Source organism: Odocoileus virginianus, chromosome 11 (genome assembly GCF_023699985.2).
Source record: "Odocoileus virginianus isolate 20LAN1187 ecotype Illinois chromosome 11, Ovbor_1.2, whole genome shotgun sequence".
NCBI lineage: Eukaryota > Metazoa > Chordata > Mammalia > Artiodactyla > Cervidae > Odocoileus > Odocoileus virginianus.
This window is the reverse complement of record NC_069684.1, coordinates 69,710,621-69,732,759: the sequence shown is the minus strand read 5'-3', so window position 1 is coordinate 69,732,759 and position 22,139 is coordinate 69,710,621. Positions and strand designations below refer to the sequence as shown.

At 54.2% G+C, this 22,139-nt stretch overlaps 1 protein-coding gene across 1 annotated transcript in view; it reads left to right on the top strand.

The window, feature by feature from the left end:
• The window catches only part of MAPKAPK2 (MAPK activated protein kinase 2), a 47,424-nt gene that overhangs the window by 1,191 nt on the left and 24,094 nt on the right, over nt 1-22,139 (top strand). The gene's annotated exons all lie outside the window — the stretch shown is intronic.

The window sequence follows — 22,139 nt, the reverse complement described above, 5'->3', positions numbered from 1 at the left end:
GCTGAGGAGGTGCAAGGCTGGAGATTCCGGGCGCGGGGGCAGGGATTGTTTTGATCGGGAGTTGGCCCCCTCCTACCTTCGGTGCCCGCGAAGCTCCAGATGGGAGGCCAGCAGGCTCCAGCGCGGTGTCTGTTGTTTCCATAGTTCCATTGATCATGGTAAACAGGATCTGGAAAACCACGGCGTGGATCCGGGCTGAATCCACAAATCGGAGATGGCCACTTGAGTCTTGGACTTGGACGATTGGTGGACAGTAGGAGGGAGCGTTTTCCTGGAGTTGGGAAAAGCCAACCTCTTTTTATTTTTTTTTTTTTTTTTTTTTTTTTTTAAGGAGCCTGCTGTGGGGAGAAGAGGGATTTCAGTGGGAATATCTACTTCGAAGTTAAAAATAATGAACTTGGAGGTCTGATGAGTCCCTAGTGCAGTGTGAGCAAGTGTCTAGGGTCACTGAAAAGGTTTTCCCCTAAGAGGGGTTTCAGATCAAACCACATCTCTAAAGGTGACACATAATGCCTGTTTCCCTTGAGGTGTCTGTAATGATTGGAGGAGGAGAAAAATACTTCCTGTGTTACATTTTCTCTTCCTCCTCAACCCCTATGGTTAGCTGTGTTTCAGCTATTAAAGCACAACTCAGATATGTGTCATGGGTGGGACTGTTGGAATATATAATTAGATATAATAAAACTCTGGTACTTGAGGTTGTAGAAGGCATGCATGTTTGATTTATAGATTTTAAGACCTCTAAAACTGATTTCTTGCAGCTTTCATTCTTCCATTCCCAGGAGAACTTCAGCTAGCCTCAACACTGTCAGATTTCTTTGGTTTTTTACTACAAGCTATTGCTTTGGACTTTTGGAGAAGGAATGCATCAGTATCCTGAACTCTTTAATATTTGTGCCTTAGACTGTTCTTTCCATACTGAAAACTGGGGAAGGGAGGGAGAGTGGTGGTTTGACCGTTGCTCTGACCTTGGGGAGTGGAGTTGAGTGAACACTGGTGGACCACAGTTAACCTGTACCATTGAGGAAGTGACAGATGTTCTTTCCAGGAGAGTTTTCTGTCCCCTCTGAGACGCCATCTGCCTTCACCCACCAGCAGTTTGGGGACACTGGCTGCTCATTTTCTTGGATAGTTGGAATATAGTATAAAGACTCAGAACAAAAGCTCTCAATTTCTGCTCCTTACTCTATTTGATAGACACTCAAAACTACCCCCTAAAATGTTTTTGGGTGGCAATTCAGATTTCTATTGTAATTAATAGGAGAGAGATTTGGATTTTTTTCCCCTTTAAATAATTTTGAAAGGGAAGATCCGGCAGTATTTTAAGTAACACTCCTAGTTTGCCCTTCTCAGGTTAGAAGCAGGTGATGATTGAAGTCAGAGTGTGTTTTGACAGGCAACCTGCTCCCAGATCTCACAAGTTGACTCAACTGTTAAATTGTAGATTTCCCACACATCTTTGAATAAAAACTTAATAATAGAGGAAGAAAGAAGGGATGAGGCATTCAGAGACTGACAGCGGTATCAACAGTGCCTCCACGTCCAATATTGGGTAAGACGTAATTACAGCTGTGGGGGACGCCTGCCTCAAACAGCTGTTCCAGAGACATACCAAAGAGATTTCCAGATCTTGAATCTTGACTAACCTAACTGTAGGTGCTGAGTAGTGAAATGATTTTCAAAACCAGGAGTGTTTTGATTATGAAGCAAGGGAGGAAGATGTGGGGATTGCCTCATCGGAAAGGTGCCTGAAGAGAAAGGGAGGAGGCCTCTGCTCCATGTAGAGCGTGAGGCCGTTCCTGGGGTTTAGGGCAGAGAGCTGCAGGGCCTCTGACGGGGTTCTAGTCACTGCTATCTCACAGCCCTGCGACTTGATGAGAGGTGGCAGCTGCCGTGATGGCCTGCTCCTCTGTCTGTGGTCTGGTGACCTCTTAGTCCTATTAAATGTAATCAGTGCTTTTAAAAATAGCCTCAACCCACCCTGCTGTTTCTCTCCATCTTCCTGAGAGATGCAGCATTTAAATGCTTCTTGGTCGGTGTGATGACCGTGGCTCATGGTCTCTCCTGGCTGCTTTTGCTAAGGCCTGAGTCACACTGATACTTCACTCTGAGTTGGAAGGACGGTAGAGGTCATCTCATCTATCTCTCTCATTTTGCAGATGAGAAAGCCAAGGCCCAGAGTAAAGGCTTTCTTGAGGTGAGACAGCCATGCCCTTGGCTGAATCAGGATCAGAACCCGGGATGTCTGACCTCTTCCCACTTGGTAACTGCAGTGACATCGGCGGGCTTGGTCCTGGCTGCTGCTCCAGAGCCCCTCAAGCCCCCGGAACTACTCCCACTGCGGGCCCCTCCTTGACTGTTGGGTCAGGGGTTGCTGGGGGGGGCGGTTTATCAACTCCCAGCAGTGATCCCCAGAGTTGGAGGGGCAGCTTATAAACCAACTCAGCAGCTCCGTAAGTTTTAAATCTGGAGTAACAAGTTTTTTTTTTTTTTATACCACCCCCTCCACTTTTTGCAAGTGTTTGCTAGAAATCTTATTTACTGTTACTGTTTTTTTGTGTGTAAGAACATGAGAGTTCTGTTCACTCTTTCTTTGGTAGGGACACCTAGTCTCAACCCACTCGTGCATTAATTGGTCCTGTTCCCTGCTGCTTCCTGCTTCATGGTGTCATGGTGACTCCTAGGTATTAGCTGAACAAATTTAATTAAAGCCAGCACCCGCTGTCCCCCTCTGCTGTGTGACTGATTCGGCGAAGCATGTTACTGCTTTACAGAGTATAGAATGTTGTCGTCACTTATCGCTGTTTGTCTTTCCATTGTATGAATTAGAGGAAGCAAAGCCCTGCTCCTCTCCTTCCCTTTCTCCAGTCCTGCCTCCCCAGGTGACTCGTGTTGCTGCCAGGAGGCTTCCTTGGTGTCTGCTGATACTAAGGGCCGCGGATCAGAACCTCTCAGGGTTGGTCTGGACACTGGTAGAGAGAAAGCGGGGCCGCCTCATCCCCGCACGGCAGGCAGCGTCCTCTGCTGTGTGCCTGTCGAGGAGCAAGCAGAGTTAGCGTAGCTGAGTGAGGGGCAGTGTTCCAGGTGGGGGTTTGCTGCATGGAATCACAGGGTGATGCAAGGTCCACTGACTGGCCAGCCTCTTTTATCTCCACTGTCATTACAGGTAGTTAACAGTTCTCTGAGCATCCTCCCATATGCTTTGTGTTGTATGGAGGATTGCAAGTGGCCTTAAAGTTTGGAGGTCCAGAAACTTTTTTGGAGAAGGTGAAATTATGCAGTTAACAAATGTAATCTTAAGGCGGTACTGTCCACTATGGTAGCCAGTGCCCATGCAGAGCTGTTTAAATTAAAATTAGTTAAAATTGATGAATTAAATTAAGCTAAGTTAAATTTAAAAGCCAGCTGCTAGCCACATGTCAAGTGTCAGCAGCTAGATGTGGTTAATGGCTACTGCAGTGAACAGTGGAGAGGAACGTCTTTGAACTGGTAAAATATTCTCTGGGCTTTGCTGGTCTGGGCTAAGCTGTGTGATTGGAACTAGAGGAACTTGGGAGAGGGCGTTGGTGAGGACTGAAGGTGCCGAGGACAGTGTGTTGCTTGGCTCCTGAGGGGTGCACGCAGCTACCTGCGGGAGGGGATGGGGGTCATGCTGGTGAGGAGCACGCGGGGCTGGGGGCTCAGTGTGGAGCCTAAGGGATCTTTGTGTTAAAAGCGGATGTTAATTGTTTGAGGAGCATGAAGTAAACTAACAGGATGTTATAAAGAAAAGTTGCAAATCTCTGAGGTTGGGGCCTGTGGTTTTTTGGGGGAAGGTCTGGCTTCTGGGTTCAGAGACCCTGCGCCTTACTTTGGGCTCTGCCTGTTGCAACAGGGCTCTTGACACCCACTGACACAGGGTCAGAGCTGGGCCAGCGCGTGTTTTTTTTTCATTTAAGAGTTCTGGGCTCTGACAGAGCTTGAAAATAATCTCCAGCTAAGATGTGGGGTCAGCGGCTGACAGAAACGGGGAGAAGGGCAGCCTTAGGACCAAATATTGATGGGTGTCTGGGAAATAAAGGGGCTCCCCCCACCTTTTTAAAAAATCAATTTACTGTCTGGTAGACTAAAATACAACCAGATTCTTTTTTCAGTTTGTATCATGGTTGTGGCTTTTATTTATTTATTTTTATGATCTTATTTACTTTTTATTTTTGGCTGGTTCTCTCTTGCTGAGCACGGGGCTCTCCTCCGATGGTGGGTGGGGGGCTCTGGTTGACCTGCTCCGACTCTCATCGTGGCCTCTCTTGCTGAGCACGGGCTCTAGGGCACAAACTCAGCAGCTGCGGCCCCGGCTTAGTTGCTCCACGGCATGTGGGGTCTTCCCAGACCAGGGAGCAAACCCGTGTCTCCTGCATTAGCAGGTGGATTCTTTACCACTGAGCCACCAAGGAAGCCCTTAGGGGCGGGGCTCCTTTTTAGGGGATGAGGGTATTGGTGTTCCTGATTAAGGTGTCTTGGTTGCTTGGAATCTGAGCTGGGCCATCCTCCCCACTCACAGAGCCTGGAGGAAGGTCGGGGCGTCAGCCTCTGCGTCTGAGTTCCTTCATGATTCCCAGGGCCCTTCTGTGCCCTGGTGCAGGACGCGCCTGGCGGTTTGATGTCTGCGGCATCGGATTCGTACCTTACTGCCTGCTCCTCCTCTGCTTCAGGCCTTCTCTGGGCTCCTTTCCCCTCTGCCCTGTGCTGCACCTGTCTCGTAGCTGCCGTGACCTGGGCAGAGCTGCCCTCTGTGTCTGAAGAGGCGTCAGCTACTCTTGGTCCTGATGAAAGGCTCAGGGACCTGTCTTGAAGGGACCCACAGTTCATAGCTTAGAGCTCACAGCACTCCCTGTTCCTCTTTCCTGACCTTTTCCACCTCACCGAGGAAGAGGCTGGGCCGTTCTGGAAAGGTTCAGCCACACATCCAGGATCTTACCTGGTGTCAGCATCAGAGCCATGTCTTGGGACCCAGTTCCCCGGGACCTTCTCTGGGTCTGGGTTCCTGTATTGTTTGGTTGCTGGAGGGAATGTGGGGACTGTGGACCTCGCAGTGCCAACCTCAGTCTCCATTAGCCAGTCACTGGGCTCTGTCTTCATCAGGTGGCTTCGAAATGGGGACGCTGGTAAGGAGATAAGGTCATGCCGCCGAGCATCTTGATGTGTACCAGATATGAAACCAAAATCAGATTTTGTGCCTTTTCTAGTCTTTCGGGAAGTATTGATACTTTGTGTTTTAAGATATGTATGGATACAAATACCTAGGGATGACCCTATTATCATGGGTTATGTGCTAGATTAGAAACAAAAGAGAAGGAAAGATCGATCTAGTGTCGGTGCCCTGCTAACTAGTTGTGTGATGTTGAATAGGTTAGTTAAGCTTCCCAGGCCTTAGGGTACATGTTGGAGGGTCAGGCTACCGGTGGCTCCTGGGCACAGCAGTGTAGGGTAGGTGGGCCGTGCTGGAGGCAAGAGGCAGGAGAGCTGGCTGCCATGCTCCACGTCTGACCATCAGCAGTACCATCTAACGTGGATGCCCTTTTGACAGGCTCCCTGCTGGGTTCCAGGGCAGGCCCCGTCCAGTTAATTAATAACCATCATGGACCAGCTGTTCCTTCTCTCGCGTGAAGACTTGGTCTGTGTTCCAGCAACAGCCTCAGCGGAGAGGATGGGCTTTGTAACTCCGTGGGCTGTGAATCCTCTCCTTCCTTAGAAATTGGAAGAACCAGTGCTGTGTGGCTCAGGGTAAAGCCGGGAACTCTCACTCTGAACCTCCTTCCCGTCCGACGCTGTGGGGCCTGATGCGGCCGCTGAGGTTGGCCGTGCCTGCAGTTGGCAGGCTCTGCCGTGGTGTGTGTCTGTGTCCATCCAGATGGGCACCTTCTAGTTCACCTGAAGGGATGGTGTGGGTTTGGGGCTGTTCCGAGGTGAGAACTGGGAACTGACTTCCAGAGCTGATGGGAAGTTAGGGTACATACCAGGTACGCCTGGGTACCCCTTCTTACCCGTGGGAATGTGAGGGGCTGAGGAGGCCACCGGAGAGGGAGGTGCCTGGTGATACGCGCTTTCTCTTCTCTTCTTCCCGCCCGCTCAGGGCTACTGCAGTGGTTTCAGCCCCGAACTTTGGACCAGGGTCCTCGGTGCCAGGCCGGGCGATTCGGTTGAAGGAAGGGAAGACTCAGCATCAAGGGGGGTATGGTTGTGCTCAGCCTCTGGCAGTGTAGAGTTCTTGAGAGTCTCTCTTCTCTGACCTGGTAAACACCTTTGTGTGCTATCTGGCAGGGAGGAGAGGCTGGGACGTGGCCCCAAGGTCACCCTTTATCGGAAGCGATGTTCCCTTCTAGGACCAGCCGGGCTGTGTGTGTGTGTTCCGCCCGGAACCTGAGCTGTCCAGAAGGGTCACATGAAAGGGTACCTTCCACTTGAGGGATGTTTGCAGGGCCCTCCGTGGTCAGTGGCCTTCCAGCACTCTTGCTGGGAGGTGACGAGCAGTGAGCAAAGGCAGAAGCCTTTTCTGTCTCAGAGAAGATGACGGGAACATCTCTGGGTGGCTTATCTCTGGGGTGGTTCTTTGGAACGTGAAACAAAAGCAAAATCTCTCTAGTCCCAGGTATGGGGACCTGGGAGGGGACCTCTTGATGCGCCCGCACCAGCTCCTACCCCCTCATGTTCCTGGGGGGCTCCTCCCCGCTTCCCCCAACACCCCCCCACCCAGGCAGGTCATCGAGTTGACCGCTTTGCTGCCATTTTGATTCTTCATGTTGTCGTGAGGCTCCCAGCCCGCACTGGATGTTTGTCACCTGGCGTCCCACCCGGGGCCCAGAACTGTCACTCAGCCCCTCTTGTCTCAGCGCTAAAAATAAACCTGCCCTGCTGCCGTCTCCCATCACAGCTCGGCCTGCCGCCGGCCTCGGTCTTCCTGCCGCACCGCCGAGCTGTTTCTCACACTCACTGGTGCCCCCTCCCCATTCGCTCCCTTCTTCCAGCCCGAGCTTGGTGGGTGGCTCGGGCCAGCCATCTTTGCGGAGTGCCGAGTGCCCAGAGTGAGCTGCGGATGCTGGTCTCCAGGTGTTGAGATGTGTGTCCGGAGGCTCTGTGGGGCCGGGGGGAGGGTCCGTCAGCCGGGGCAGGGGCTGAGGTGCTGGGGGCTGAGGTGCCGTGTGCTGGCCTCCAGCTCCGCCTTCCTCCAGCCTTGTCTGCAGGGGGCTTCCCTGGGTGGGGGGTTGCAGAGACCAGGGCAGCTGCCAGGCCCTCACTCCAGCTGCCCTGGCACTGAGCAGCTACCTGCCCCTGCAGGGCTTGGCAGCCTGGGGCTTCGGGTTACCGCATCCACAGTGTGACCTCATCCCTTTGGCTTCCAAGAATAGCCTCTGTCTTGAGTCAGGCACGCCCCCCCCCGGCCTCCCCCTGGGCCACCTGCAGGATGTCACCGAGAGCTGGGTCTCTTCTCCCTCCTGACTGGGGGGCAGGGGTCTTGGTGATCTGCGTCTCTTGAGGCCCACCGAGGCCCCCTCTTCTCCTGCTGCCCGTGGGTCCTGGTACCCCAGTACCATAGAACTGTGTGAGGACGTGGGCTCAGGTAACTGATGTTCCTGGTTACAGGATAGATGCTGGGCAGAGTGTTCTCTTTAGCTAGCTTCGACATTTTCTTCTTTTTCCGAATCCCTGGAGGGTGTCGGTGCTGACCCCATCGGATAGGGGGCTTCTGTGTCTGTTTTCTGGTGTGGGGGCTTATTTGGGAGAAGGGTGCCTTGGGGGACCCTCCGCCTGCAGCTGGAGTCCCATCCTGAGCCTGTCTCCGTGACTGCCTGCTCCTGCTGTCCTCTGGGGCCTGGTTTGCTCCACAGGGAGGGATTTCTCTGCCAAGGCCCACTGGCCTCTGGAGGGGAGGAGCTGGGTGTAGATTGCTAAGGGTTTATTTTTAACTCTGACAGGAGTCCCTGTCCTTGGGGGAGCCGTGCCCTCCCTCTCCTCCCCCGATCCTGGGCCTCCGGGCCTGGCTTCTGTAATTCTTAGAGGAATGGCTTCTGTAATTCTTAGAGGAAGATGAGGAAGAATTTTAAAGGCAGGCTTCCAGGAGCCTTAGGTGAGGGAGGTCTTTCCGAGGGAGGAATCTGTAGATTGCTTGTCCTGTCTGATTTCTGCAGAGTTCAAAGGGTGGAGGGTGAGGGGGGGGAGGAAGACGGGGAGCCCAGGGCACTTAAAGCCACGTGTATGGAACTCAGAGCATCTGAGGAATGCAGGTGGACAGGGGAAGAGCTCTCGTGCCCTGGAGCTTGCTGCAGTCCGGCTGTGGGGAGCGAGGCCGTCTGTATCTTTTCTGTGCTTTGCTCCTCACAGGCGCCCGGCTCTTGAGGAAGAGCATCACCTCTCAGGCTTACAGAAGCACCGTTTTGTTCCTCCCCTTGGCTGCCGCTCCCCAGCAGCGTATCCCTCCTGCTGGACCTCAGCGGGGTCCTTAGGACTTCCCGCCTCTGTGTGCCGCCCCCGTGGCCCTCGGTCACCGGTGCTGTCGGTGGGGGGGAGGAGGGACCGCGAGCGCCCTTCGCCTGTGCTCAGCTCTGCTGCTGTCACAGGCTCGTTTGGTTTCCTTGCTTTAGATGTTTAAAAGGAAAATAAAAATGAGTTTGAGGTGTAGTTAGAGGGCTGGCCGTGGGATGAAGTCTTGGCCCCTCGGTTCTTTGGCGTGCGTGGGGATTAGTTTGCCTGAAGCACAGCTCTGATCGTGTCGATTCCCAGCTTAAACGGTGGATTCGTTTTGACTGCAGAGCTCAGGAGGTTTCCACATCCTTCTCAGATCTGACCTCACTCTGTTTTTTTCTGAATGTATGCTGCGCTTCAGCCTCAGGGACGTATGTCTCCTGTTTGCTCACGGGACCCTGCTTTCCAGCCCCCGCTCCTTTACCCAGGGTCTGTCTCCCGCTGGTCCTGGCCTCCTGGCCGCCCTGGAGCCCGCCTCGCCCCAGCCCTTGTCTGGGTCTGCCTCTTCCGCCCTGTGCACGCGCTGCTCCTTCCTTTCTGACCCCTCTCAGGCCAGAAGCAGGTCTTCCCATTCCTCCCCGGCACACTTGCCAAGACGCTGTTACCTTTTCTTTCCGGTTTTAAGTGTAATTCTCCATGTGCAAAGTGCAGATGTTGGATTGTAAGTTCCTTGAAGATCTACATCTCCATTATTTTCGTATTCTCTTATTTCTACATAGTGACTGTACACCATCATTAAAAAGTTTCAGAGTATTTTGGCCTTGTGCATTATGCCCAGCTGCCTCACGGAGACGTGATTACTGAGGAGTAGTGGGTGCTGCCTGTGCGAGTGTCACGTGCTGGCGGTGGTCCTCAGGGTTTCAGGGGGTGACTGGGTGAGGGGCAGGGTTGGCCTGGGCTCTGAGAATGAGTTGGGGGCCTGGTGAGGGTCTCCCTAAGGGTCTCTCCCCGCTCTCCCTCCTGTCTATTAACAGGCCATTCAGGACAGCCTCTGGGAGGTCTTCCCCTCACCCACGGGGGTCTGCTGACTCAAGCTGGCGCCCGGCATTTCTGCTAACGGAGTTCTCTTTCTTGTAAGGGCCCTGACCACAGTTTCCCACTGATGCCTCTCCTCCTTGTTTCAGAGCTCCTCCGTTTCCTGTTGCGCTGTGGAGATGACCCTCCTGCCCTTTGGAGACCTTTAGCTGAGGGAGGGACAGGTGTGGAGCTTGCCAGCTCCCCCACAGTTCCTGGCGTCTTCGAGTCAGCGCCGGACGCACAGAGACACCTGGATGCAGTCCGAGGCGGTCTCCTGTCTCCTGGCCTCGCCCTGTGTGTTGCAAGGGGACCAGCATTGGGCACCATGCTGCCGGGACTGGGGTTAGAGGTTTGAACCTCAGGGAACCCCTGAGCTCCAGGCAAGCAGAAAAGCGCCCGCCTGGCCTCTGCGGCACCCACCTGGCCGTGTGGGTCTTGGCAAGTTCTTCAGCCTGTCGGGGCCTCGCTTAGCTTCTTCGTCGTAAATCCAGGCTCTCCTGTCCTGGGGGTCTCTCTTCGTCACTGCTGCTGACGCCCCTCTGCTGGGAAAGAGGTGGTCAGCCCAGGCTCCAGGGATTGGGAGCCACCCTCTCCGCCCTCACGCTCTGCAGGCCACTGTTCTTTCATCCCTCCCCGGGCTGTAGTAGTTATATTCATCAGCCGTTCTGCTTATGTTTGTAAATGTGCCTGCCTCCTGTCTTCCCTGCTGAGTGGCCATTAGGAGGCCCAGATGGCAGGATTAGTCTGGAGGGGCCACCACTCTGGGTCATCCTCTTGGGTTTAGACTCCTTTAATACCTCTGCTATGTGAGAAGAGAGGGGTTTAGAACAAGGAGGGTTGATTCTTTTTTAGCAACTTAGACTGGACCCCTTCCTTTCTAAGTGGAATTTGCCCCAGGGTACCTTCTAGCCCTCTGAGATCCAAAGCAACTCACTACTCAAGAAAATGAGCACTGCCACGGATGACTTTTGCCATCCTGCTAAGGATAGATCAGAACAGAAGAATGAGTGATACATACAACAGTATTCTGTCTCCTTCAGATCACTGTCCAAAGCTTAGCAACACTGTGAAGGTTTTCCAGATTAATAGCAAGTCTTTATGGAGCAGATATTATATATCAGGCATTGTATTAAGTGTTTCACTTACATTCTGGTTAATCCTTAATATTGCAAAGTAGGAGTCCCCGTTTTATAGAAGAGGAAACATGTTCAGAATCATTCAGTCCCTAGCAGTTCTTTATTGAGCACTTACTAAGTGCTAATGTTATTTCAGGCTCTAGGGATACCTAAGTGTACCAAAAAGACCAAAGGGAAAAAAAGAAACAAAATCCTGCTTGTGTGGAGCTTGCATTCTGGCATGGGGAGACAGACAAAATACAGTGAGATAAATGACACAGCTTGTCAGATGGCAGTAAGGAGAAAATAAAGGAGGGGAGGAGACCCTGGAATGCTGGGAATGTGTGTGTGGTGTTGAAATTTCAAATAGGGGCTCAGAGAAGGCTTCACTGCAAAAGTGACATTTGAGTGAGCCCTAGAAATATTTGGGGGAGAGGAAGACAGAAGGAATACAAGCGTGGAGCCCTTAGGCTACTAATGCTGGGTGTGTCTGGCCTTCAGACCTGGCTCCGTAGAGCTTCCAGTACTGCCTTGACAGTTCTGCTCTGACTCCACGGAGATTCAGTACTTAGTTGATTCAGCTTTGTTTCTTCATCAAATATTTACGGAATGCTTATTGCGTGCAAACTGCTACAGTGATCAGACGGGGGCCCTGCCTTTGGGAACTTAGAGTCTAGAGGAAGAGCGGACGCCTACGTGTATAAAGGCGTGCGAATAGCCTGACCCCGCACTCTACTGTGCCCGTTCACAGGTATTTCCTCTCGATGCTCTCCAACAGAAGCAGTGCCTCCAGGTGGTGCGATTCCAGGTTTTACACAGAAGAGGTTCAGGGAGCTGGCTGGGGGGAAAGTGGTAGGATCCGAGCCTCAAAGGAAACAGAGTCGGGTGGGCTCCTCCAGGACGGCGGGTGGAGGGGGGTGGTCCTTTGTGCCTGGTGCAGACTCGCACCTGTGACCCTCCCAGGGACCAGTGCACACAGGCAGCGGGGCAGCAGGAGGGCGAGTGCGAGGCTGCAGCTGGGACTCCCCTGGGGCTCCCATCTTCCGCTGGCCGAGGTCTCCCCTGGGCTTTCTGTAACAGGAGGTGCTTGGGATCACGCTGGCCGGCCATCCACGGAGCTGGGAGGACAGGGTGATGAGAACGGGCTGCGGTCCTCTGGGCCCTCACAGGGCTCCTCCCTTCCCCGGAGGAGTCACGTCCTTCCTGCGGGGGCCTCCAGGTGGACCGGGGTGCCAGGAGGCTTTCTGTGCCCTCGGTCTGGCCGCCTTGCCTCCTGCCTCTCAGGCGCTGGGTGAGCGGAAGTCCGGGCCCGGGATGGAACGGGCCGTTGGTGCGGATGGGAAAGTGAAGCAATGGTCTCGGTTGCTTCTTCCTGAGCATGTGCTGTGACAAAGGAAGTTGCAACATTTTTTTTTTCCTTTCTTTCTTTCTTTTTATAGAACAAGAAGGGGAAAAAAAACAGTCTTCCAGTAAACTTCAGAAAAAGATCTAGCCTTTGCTGGATGGTTCTCCCCTCCCCCACAGTGCTTTTTTAGTATGTGGTCTTTCTCCCATCCTGCCTCCTCCCTCCATCCCTGCCGGCCTCCCTCTTCTCTGAGGGCCCATGTCCCTGAAGCAGGATAAGTACCTCTCCCAAGAGGAGACAGTCAGCAACTTGGTCTGCGGGAGCCTTGAGGGAGCGTCATGTCCATTGTCCTCTCCACATGCTGGGAATTATTTAAATACGACAGGTGTTTGCAGACGCCCACCTGGCCTCTCTCAGTGCGGCTGTGGTCTGTGTTCACTTGGTGCCCCAGAAGGTTGAGGTGGTACCTGTTTCTTGGCTCAGATAACCACCCGCTTTGATAGAGTGTATGTCCAGTCAGATGCTGGGGAAAGAGGCCCAAACGTGGGAGCAAGAAGCAAGCTGAAAGACCGCACATGTGAAGCTGGAGTCCTTGGTCAGGTTGAATCTGGCCTTTGTGCTGCGCCTGGGTGGGGCTTTCCAGGTGGGTCAGTCGTAAAGAATCTGCCTGCCAATGCCGAAGTTGCAGGTTCGACCTCTGGGTCGGGAAGATCCCCTGGAGAAGGTAATGGCAACCCTTTCCAGTGTTCTTGCCTGGGAAATCCTATGGACAGAGGAGCCTGGCGGACTACAACCATGGGGTCACAAGGAGTTGGACTCAACTTAGTGATTAAACAGCAGCAGCAACTGTACTTGGGCAGGAATCCGGTTGTCTTTTTTAGTATGCAGTTGATACATATTCCTGATGAAGACTATTGAGGCTGGAAAAGTAGTGCAACTTTTTTTTGGTGAGGTTTATTTCTTTTCCCTTGGATTTCCGTGGGGCTTCCCTGATAGCTCAGATGGGAAAGTATCTGCCTTCAATGCAGGAGACCCTAGTTCAGTTCCTGGGTCAGGAAGATCCTCTGGAGAACCGATAGGCTTCCCACTCCAGTATTCTTGGCCTTTCCTTGTGGCTCAGCTGGTAAAGAATCTGCCTGCAAAGTGGGAGACCTGGGCTCAATCCCTGGGTTGGGAAGATCCCCTGGAGAAGGGAAGGGCTCCAGTGTTCTGGCCTGGAGAATTCCACAGTCCATGGGGTCACGAAGAGGTGGACGTGACTAAGTCGGACACGACTGAGCGACTGGACTGAATTGAACTGAGCATGTGTATTAGATGCCCAGTATCTATACTCCAGGTATGCTATCCTGTATGCCTGTAGTATACTGCTGATATACTACGGGAGATCTATACTCTAGAATAGCCAAAAAGTTCCAGTACAGATCAGATTTGAGACTCACGCTTCGGACAGCTGAGGGACGTTCCAGGTCATCCTTGAGACCGGGGTCCGCTTGCTCTGGGGGAGCTGGGGGCTTGTCTTGGATGGGGTGATGGCTGCTAGTGTTAATTGCTCTCTTGGGCAGAGAAGGGCACAACCCTGCAGGGTGAGGATTGTTGTTCAGACTTTTTGTTCTTTGTACCTGTTGTCTGCGGTGCAGCTGACGCAGGGCTCCTCCTTTCCTGCTGTTTTCTCTGAATTTCATCTCCCTGTCACAGGTCGGTCTCTTTGGGCTGGAGCTGAGCTCCACAAGGTGGTGGTGAAAGGAGCAGTCAGAATTGACTTGTTTGTGTGGATCTCAGGGTGAATGCATAAGCCCTGTTTCACACAGCTCGTTGTACTGCTGGTGCAGTAGCCACATGTGACTATTTAAATTTAAATACTTAAATAAAGTTAAAAATTAGTTTCTCCGTACCGCAGCAGCAGCCACATGTCAAGTGCTCCAGAGTCACACAGGGCTAGTGGCTGCCGTGTTGGGCAGCGCAGACAGAGGACGTTTCATCATTGCAGATGCTCTTGTACAGTGCCAGACTCTGAGGTCATTGTTCTGCACCCCAGCAAAGACTTAGCAGAGCTGGGAGGGAATTTGTGTAAGAACATGAGGAGAGGTTTTGGGGTCCAGGGGAGAGAGTACAGAGAAGGTGCTCTTTAGAAAGGGAGCTGCTGTTTGTTTTTTTAGGACTGCCTCCCCGCAAATGGTTGTCTAGCTCAGTGGCTCCCAGCCAAGTCGACTGTCAAAGTCACCTGTGTGGGTAACATCTGAAAAGACAGATTCCTGGGCCCCACGTTGTGTGTTTTACTGAGTCTAAGATTGTGGAGTGGTGTTCAGGAATGTGTGTTTTTGTCTATGATCAATACCTCTGTTTGGCATCCTGTTGAACCTTTTCTTAAATTCCTCCAGTGATGGGGAGCTTACCTCTTTTGAAGAAAATCTTACTCTTAAAAACGTTCTGGTTTTATGTTTTTTTAAAGTTTTATGAAAGTTTGGTGCCCTGAAAGTGCATTATCCCTTGGCGCTAGTGGCGTTTTCCAGAGCCGCATGGAACGCATCAGCCCATCCCCACCCGGCCTTCTGCAGACACCTGTGCACGGCTGTGTCTGCCACCCCCTCGGCGCGGCAGGGTTTCCGAGTACCCAACCTGCCGAGGGCCCCCGAGAGATGCAGGCCGCGATGTCATTCCTAGGATCCTGCCGATCGTCAGGCCTTGCTGAGAGATCGTGGAGAGGTGCGCATCCCGGGGGACCCTGATGGTGGAGGGTCCCAAGGGCCGTCGAGCTGGTCATCCCCACTCTCCATCCTGCTCCATGTTTCTCTGCATGGTTCACACCTGCTTTTTGAGGCCACTGTTCTGTGTTCTTCAGAGGCTTTCAGGGACAGCCATCTAGCCAGGTATGACCACAATTACGTCTGTTTAGAGACCTCTAATGTGACACTTAAACTCCTAAATATGGTGTTCAGGCAACCTTTCTTCCCCTACTTCTACCCCCAACACACCTGTGTGAGCGTGTGCACACACGGACACACACACATGTGCACATACGCACGCACACCCATGCGTGCACGCGCGCACACACTCATTGTCTTTCCCTCCCAGGAGAGGACTCCATCCCACCCTGCAGCGTGTTTCTTCTGCTTCCTGGTCTTCTCTGCCTTTCTCTTCTTCACCCTTGCACTCCTGGTAGAAGTTTCTTTCTACTTGGAAGCTGAGATTTCACCTGCCCCCCCCACCCCCAGTTCCAGGCAGAATAACTTTCGGCCCTATATTAGTGGTAGTTCACACTCACTACTGCTCTGGATTTGACTGATAGTCACTCGCGTGTCCTGGCCTCTGAGTGCCTTAGGACAAGGTACGTGTCATCTGTTCGGTCCCCCCAGGGTAAGCACCGTGCTCGGCACTTGGCTGAGCTGCGTCAGACCCAGGGGATGGCTGAGCCTCTCACCTGTTTGTCTTCATTTGGATTCTGATGAGGTGGTCACCGGGGAGTTGGGGCCCTTTTTCTAACCTGCTTTTTTATCACTGGTGTCCTCAGACCACATCAGCTTCAGTGAAGAAACTACTGCTTAGCAGCTGATAATTAACAAGCTGAGCGGAGCCTTGGCTGCCTTAGAGGCAAAACTGGTATTTAAACAATAAAGTTGCTAAGATCAAGAATTAAAGTGTCAGCTTCAGAAGAACTACATCCAAACACAAGCCCGCCCAGTTAGAGAAGATAAGTGGAATAATGGAGCCGAGGAGTTCTCTGTAGCCTTGAGCAGGAGTCCAGGGGCAGGAGGCCCGGTGGGAAGGTTGGGGGGCTGGCAGGAGCTGGGAAGGCGCTTTTCTGCCTCTGTTCTCGAGGAACGGGGGCCTGGGGTCTGGGGTCGCTCGGGGAGATTGGGGGGTGCTTCACGGGAGAGGACTGTCAGTGTGCCCTTCACTCCCACTGTAGAGAGGTTGAACTAGTTTTGCTGGGGGGGCAAGAAGAGAAATTTGGGGAAATAGGATAGAAATAAACTGAACTTTTTTCTAAGGTGATAAAACATGCACTTTTGTATTTGGTTATGAATGGAGACTGTTCAGTGTTACCTCGTGGGATCTTACCTTATTTTTCCTTCTGATGTTTCCAGGGTTGGGAGGGGACAGCTGACATAGGGCCTCCCCCCTTCTTAGGTCAGAACCAGAGCCCTCAGAGTTTCCCAACCTCTTAGTGTTGCCCAGAGAAGAACCACAATCTCCATCTCTGCCGAAGGTGTTCTCAGAAATGTGCACGGCGGGAATAGCCTGTGGCTTCAGAACAAGGGCAGAGGCTGTAAGAGGCAGAGGTCTCCTGGGTGCGGGGCGGGGGCTGAGGGCCCCGCCTGATGCTCAGCTGCGGAGGTCAGCGGGAGGCGCCCCTCCAAGGTGCGCTTTACTGTGAATGAAGCAGGAAGCCCGCACCAGGGTACCAGAGGGCTCCCGAAGGGGCTTTTCTTCAAAGCTACCCCGACACACACAGCCTCTAATTTTCCCAGCCGAAGGAAGGGTCTGTCTGAAAAACAAGTTTTTTTTTAGTAGGGGGACTACTTCCAGATCCAAGAGACAACATGAAATACATAGTTTGAATATAAAAATACTGAACTTTCTGGGAGATGTTGACGGTTCCTGTCATTTCTGAGTGTGATGGGAGGAAGGTTGGGTGAGAACCTTTCTGGTCCAGCCTGGTTAGCCCGCTGTCCCTTTCCGTTGTTGCCAGTGGGATCGGTGGTGCCAGAGGCTGAGGTTCCCCCGACCACGTGTGATACTTGTGGTGGCAGCATCTCACTGACCACAGGTGTGTACGTTCAGTGCAGGCACCCAGTTACTTTTATGACCAACTGCAAAACAGCTGAGGAAGTCTAGGGAGAGATTTGGTCAGGGAGTAAAACCAGCCGGTTCATCTGCAACTGAACTCTGGTCCTTGGTGGCATGAGCACAGGTGATTCGGAGCCAGTGCTGGCTTGAGCGGATGTAGAGGTTCAGTCTTGGATGAAGTTTTAGTGGTCTTTGCGGAAGCTTCGTCACTGGTTGAAGCGAACTGGGAAGGTGCCACAGCACGCTCGTGGATCTCTTCATCTGCTCACTGGCAGCTTACTGAGAAGGAGGCACGTGGCAGAATATTTCTCGTATTTCACGTAGTAGAATCGCTGCACGAGGGGACAGAGCATGGAGCAGAGTCGCCCATTTCTCCAGACACCAGACATCTTGGGTTGTGGTGGTGGACGCCAGCCCTGAGACGCCTGTCTCCCCAGACACCAGACAGCCTGGGTTGTGGTGGTGGATGCCGGTCCCGAGACGCCCATCTCCCCAGACACCAGACATCTTGGATTGTGGTGGTGGATGCTGGTCCTGAGACACCCATTTCCCCAGACACCAGACATCTTGGATTGTGGTGGTGGACGCCGGTCCTGAGACACCTGTGATCAAGTGAAGCTGGGAGACAGTCTTCAGCACACATTAATGTTCTAAAGGTGCTGAGAAGTCCCATAGTAGAAGACTCTGTTCTGCATTGTATAAGCTGGTGCTTCTGACGTATGTTGGGCCCCTTTTTCTTGATACCTGTCACTTACTAACATCCTGCAGAATACTATTTGAGAAACGGCGGTGAGGTCTCCCTGCTCCGGGAGAACTGTCCAGTGATTCAGAGAAAAATTCACCTGACTGTATGTTCACACACGTTTGAGAGGCTTGAGAAATTGTATGTGTGCATGCCGGGGGTGTGGCAGAGAAGGGCCCCCTGGCAGGTGGCTTCCATTGACGTTGGCCTGTCTGCATTCCTGCTGGCTTTCTGCTTCTGGAGAAGGCTTTTGTCCTGTCTTGAACACAGTGAATAGCAGTTACATCTGTCATGCCTGAGAAGCAGCAGTGTGCAGCGTTGGGGGGTGGGGAGCAAGCAGTGGGCAGTCACCCCCGCTCGAGCCGCAGGCTACTGAGAGCTCCTCGCCCTTGGAGAAAGGGCCTGGTGATTCAGAGGCGGCTGCTTGCCAAGTCTGAAGTGCAGGGGCGCAAGAGTTAGCTCCCTTACCTCTGCGCGGCCTCCTGGTCTGATGAGGTCTCTGCACCTTGAGGGGGCCGTGGGAGAGGCTCCCTTACCTCTGCGCGCCCTCCTGGTCTGATGGGGTCTCTGCACCTTGAGGGGGCCGTGGGAGAGGCTCCCTTACCTCTGCGCGCCCTCCTGGTCTGAAGGGGTCTCTGCACCTTGAGGGGGCCGTGGGAGAGGCTCCCTTATCTCTGCGCACCCTCCTGGTCTGAAGGGGTCTCTGCACCTTGAGGGGGCCGTGGGAGAGGCTCCCTTACCTCTGCGCGCCCTCCTGGTCTGATGGGGTCTCTGCACCTTGAGGGGGCCGTGGGAGAGGCTCCCTTACCTCTGCGCGCCCTCCTGGTCTGATGGGGTCTCTGCACCTTGAGGGGGCCGTGGGAGAGGCTCCCTTACCTCTGCGCACCCTCCTGGTCTGATGGGGTCTCTGCACCTTGAGGGGGTCGTGGGAGAGGCAGATGGACTGTGTTTTCTCCCTTCGCACAGCCAGAGTGGAAAGGCACTAGGCAACCTCCGTCACTTGGGGGAACTGAGATGTGAAGGCATTTTGGCTTTAAGGATTCAGGATTGGGAAGTGGACTTCCTAAAGTTTGTGGAATTTTAAAATTCAGGAGTCCCAGCTAGGGTTGTTTTCAGACCATTGGTGACCAGAGGCAGATGTGAAGGTCGGTCTCCTTGGCGGCGGCTCCTGAGGAAGGCCTTGGTGGCCCCGCCGGGCTCTTCTTACAGAAGAGCCTCCCTCCACACCAGAGCCTGCTGCGTGCCTCTGCGCCCTCCCGGGGCAGCTTGCTAGGGGGTCATGGTTGTTTACAAGGAGGCTAGCTGAGGGACAAAGGAAATGTTGGTGACTTCTGGAGATGGTGCACTGCCAATGTAGGTAGAGCTCTGTGTCCCGAAGGCAGGCCCCGGACTTCCTTCCTGTTTGTGTATTTGTATTTTTGCGTCACGTCTCCTCTTTTGACCTTCCCAGAGGGAAGGGAGGTAGTCTGTCCTCAGGAGCTAGTGTGCCTGTCCCTCGTCAACCAGCTTCCCTGGCATCTCCCTGCCTTTCCTGCCGCTCAGGTGGGGAGGGGCAGCCCAGCCCCCGGCTGTGTGAGTGGAGGAGGGGAAGGGCAGCTGCCCCCCCAGTCCCGGGAAGCCGGGAGCATTAGTGCTGCCGCCAGCCGGGGCTGTGTTTGCAGACTCCCAGGCTCCAGTGTCCCCAGAGGGACCAGTAACTCTGAGTCCCCAGGACTGATGGCCCCTAGGAAGGGAGCCCTTGCCAGGAAGCTCTGAGCTTTCTCCAGGTGGGCGTCCAGAAGGGCCGCAGAGAGCTGGGCAGCAGGGGAGAAGGGGTGACTCCTCCCTCCCCCTCTCGGCAGCTGGAATGCATCACCACCGCTGCTGGGAATGCTCTCAGGCCACTTGTAGGCAAATCGGTCATTATGGAAATTCTTCTGACCTTGGGGTGGAGCTTTCCTTATTTAGAAGAACCTTCAGCTGTGCTCTTTCCTGGTCCTGGCACTGAGGGACAGAGCTGTTGACCCCCTCAAGGCTAGAAGGCAGGGCGGGGTCTGAGCCCCACCCTGTGGTCTTTCTCCCTGGTTCCCCTTCACCTGTCCCGTCGTCCCCCGCCCTGTCGTCCCCCGCCCTGTCGTCCCCCGCCCTGTTGTCCCCTCTCCCTTTGTCCCCCGTCCTGTCGTCCTCTCTCCCTTCATCCCGTCCCATCGTCCCCTCTCCCTTCGTCCCCCGCTGTGTCGTCCCCTCTCCTGTCGCCCCCCTCCCCCGCCCCGTCGTCGTCCCCCACCCCGTCGTCCCCTGCCCCGTCGTCCCCTCTCCTTCGTCCCCTGCCCCGTCGTCATCCCCCGCTGCGTCGTCCCCTCTCCTGTCGCCCCCCTCCCCTCGTCCCCCGCCCCGTCGTCCCCTCTCTCGTCATCCCCCGCCCCGTCGTCCCCTCCTCGTCATCCCCTCTCCCATTGTCCCCTGCCCCTGTCGCCCCCCTCCCGTCGTCCCCCGCCCCGTCGTCGTCCCCCCCCCGCCGCGTCCCCTCTCCTGTCGCCCCCCTCCCGTCATCCCCCGCCCCGTCGTCGTCCCCCGCCGCGTCCCCTCTCCTGTCGCCCCCCTCCCGTCATCCCCCGCCCTGTCGTCCTCTGCCCTGTTGTCCCCTCTCCCTTTGTCCCCCGTCCTGTCATCCTCTCTCCTTTCGTCCCGTCCCATCCCGTCGTCCCCTCTCCCTTCGTCCCCTGTCCCTTTATCCCCTGTCCTGTCGTCCCCTCTCCCTTCGTCCCATCCCGTCGTCCCCTCTCCTTTGTCCCCTGCCCCGTCGTCCCCCCCCGCTGCGTCATGCCCCCTCCCGTCATCCCCCGCCCCGTCGTCGTCCCCCACCCCATCGTCCCCTGCCCCGTCGTCCCCTCTCTCGTCATCCCCAGCCCCGTCGTCCCCTCCTGTCATCCCCTCTCCCATTGTCCCCCCCCCCTGTCGCCCCCACTCCCGTCGCCCCCTGCCCTGTTGCCCACCCCCGCCCCATCGTCCCCTGTCCCATCGCCGCTTGATTCTGGCCTGGTGGAGTAGGCAGGGGTTGGGGGCAGGTGGCCCCGCGCCCCCGTGTCCTCTCTCCCATGCTGGCCTTGTTGGGTCTGTGTCTCCTGCATGGCCCTCCTTGTAGATGGGGCACTTCTGGACCTTGACGGGGTGTCCTGTTGTCCGGCCTGATGAGGATTCCAGATTCCCCCTAGGAAACCTGCCAGTTATTCCAGGAGAGGAGTGGGATTTCCCCACCTGCAGGCATGCTGTCTCCTGGGAGAGTCTTGACCTCTAAGCGGCCTGCCCTCACGCCCCACCTCAGGAGAATGGCAGGAAGGAAGTCCTGCCCAAAGTTGTTTTTGGTTTGTGAGGTAACCTTGGCTTGAGAAGCATGGAACTTACACCTCTCCCCTTGAAGATCTGAGGCCAGAAGCTCTAGCTTCTCTGGTTTCCAGAGAAACCAGATGGGTCAGGCAGGGAAAGAAGGAATGGGTTATGGGAACTGGAACTCCTGAGAGGTTCCCGGGCTCTCCTGTGCTTTTCTGGGAATGTGAGTGGTCTCCTCAGGGCGCCCTGGGTCGTAGCCCTCACTCGGTCAGCAGCCGGCTGTGGACCCTGATGGATGTGCTCAGCTCTCTGCACCCTAGTTTTTCTGCACCCGAGTTTCCACGCACTTGAAATGAAGATCATGTCACTGCACATGGTTTATGACTTTAAAGGGCTATGGAATATATAAAAATTAAACGCATTTTCGGGTTGTGTTTCCTAACTTAGAATCATGTTGAAGAATTTAGCATCAGAAGAAACCTTGGTCTCAGGTAGTCTAGGCGTATCCTAGAGGAGGAGGCTGGGCGCAGGTGCCTCGAGTTCAGGTTCTCAGCAAGGTGACTCCAGAGCTGGGCCGAGGACCAGGAGGACCGGGCCGCCCAGCTTTCCGGCGTCTCCTTCCTCTCGGCCAGCCCCAGGACGTGTGTCCTTGGGTGGAGAGCCACAGTGGGTAAATCACACCACAGAAAACCCGACGGTCTTGGGTACTGTCAGGCTTACATGGTCTGTGCTGTTGCAGGTGGGGCAACAGGGATAGTCACGTAGATAATTTTCACATTGTTGAAATTCGACCTTTCAAAATATCAGTTAATTTTTTGCTCCAGCAAATCTTATCTTCTTAATTCTCTTGAATTTCCATAATATTCTGTGTCCCAGAAACCTGCCGTGTGTTGTGGGCAGGGTACAGTGGTTCTTGTATTGGTTGAGTGTTGGCTGTGGATAGTCTACAAAGTGGATAACTCACATGCAGACAGAGCTAGTTAGTTGCACCAGTCCCTTTTTTGAGGACATGCTGGTTTGATAGCCATCTCTGTGCTGTAGGAAACTGGCTGGCACTCGCTGCACCTGTAACTGCATCTCTGCCTTCCTTGGCTCCTGTCTGGAAACATGGTTTGCACAGATGGGGTGAATAGTTGACTGTCAGAACTGCTTCCTTCACTGTCCAGGGGAAAGGACTGCAGCCAGAGAGGAGCAGGGCTAGGGTCAGAGAGCGATGGAGCCGGTCGCATGGTAACAAGAACGTAACGCCAGTGAATGTCTGAGCACGCTTACATATGCTCCATCTTGGCTGAGATGTCCTGCCCCCAGGTTGGCTGGGCCTTTT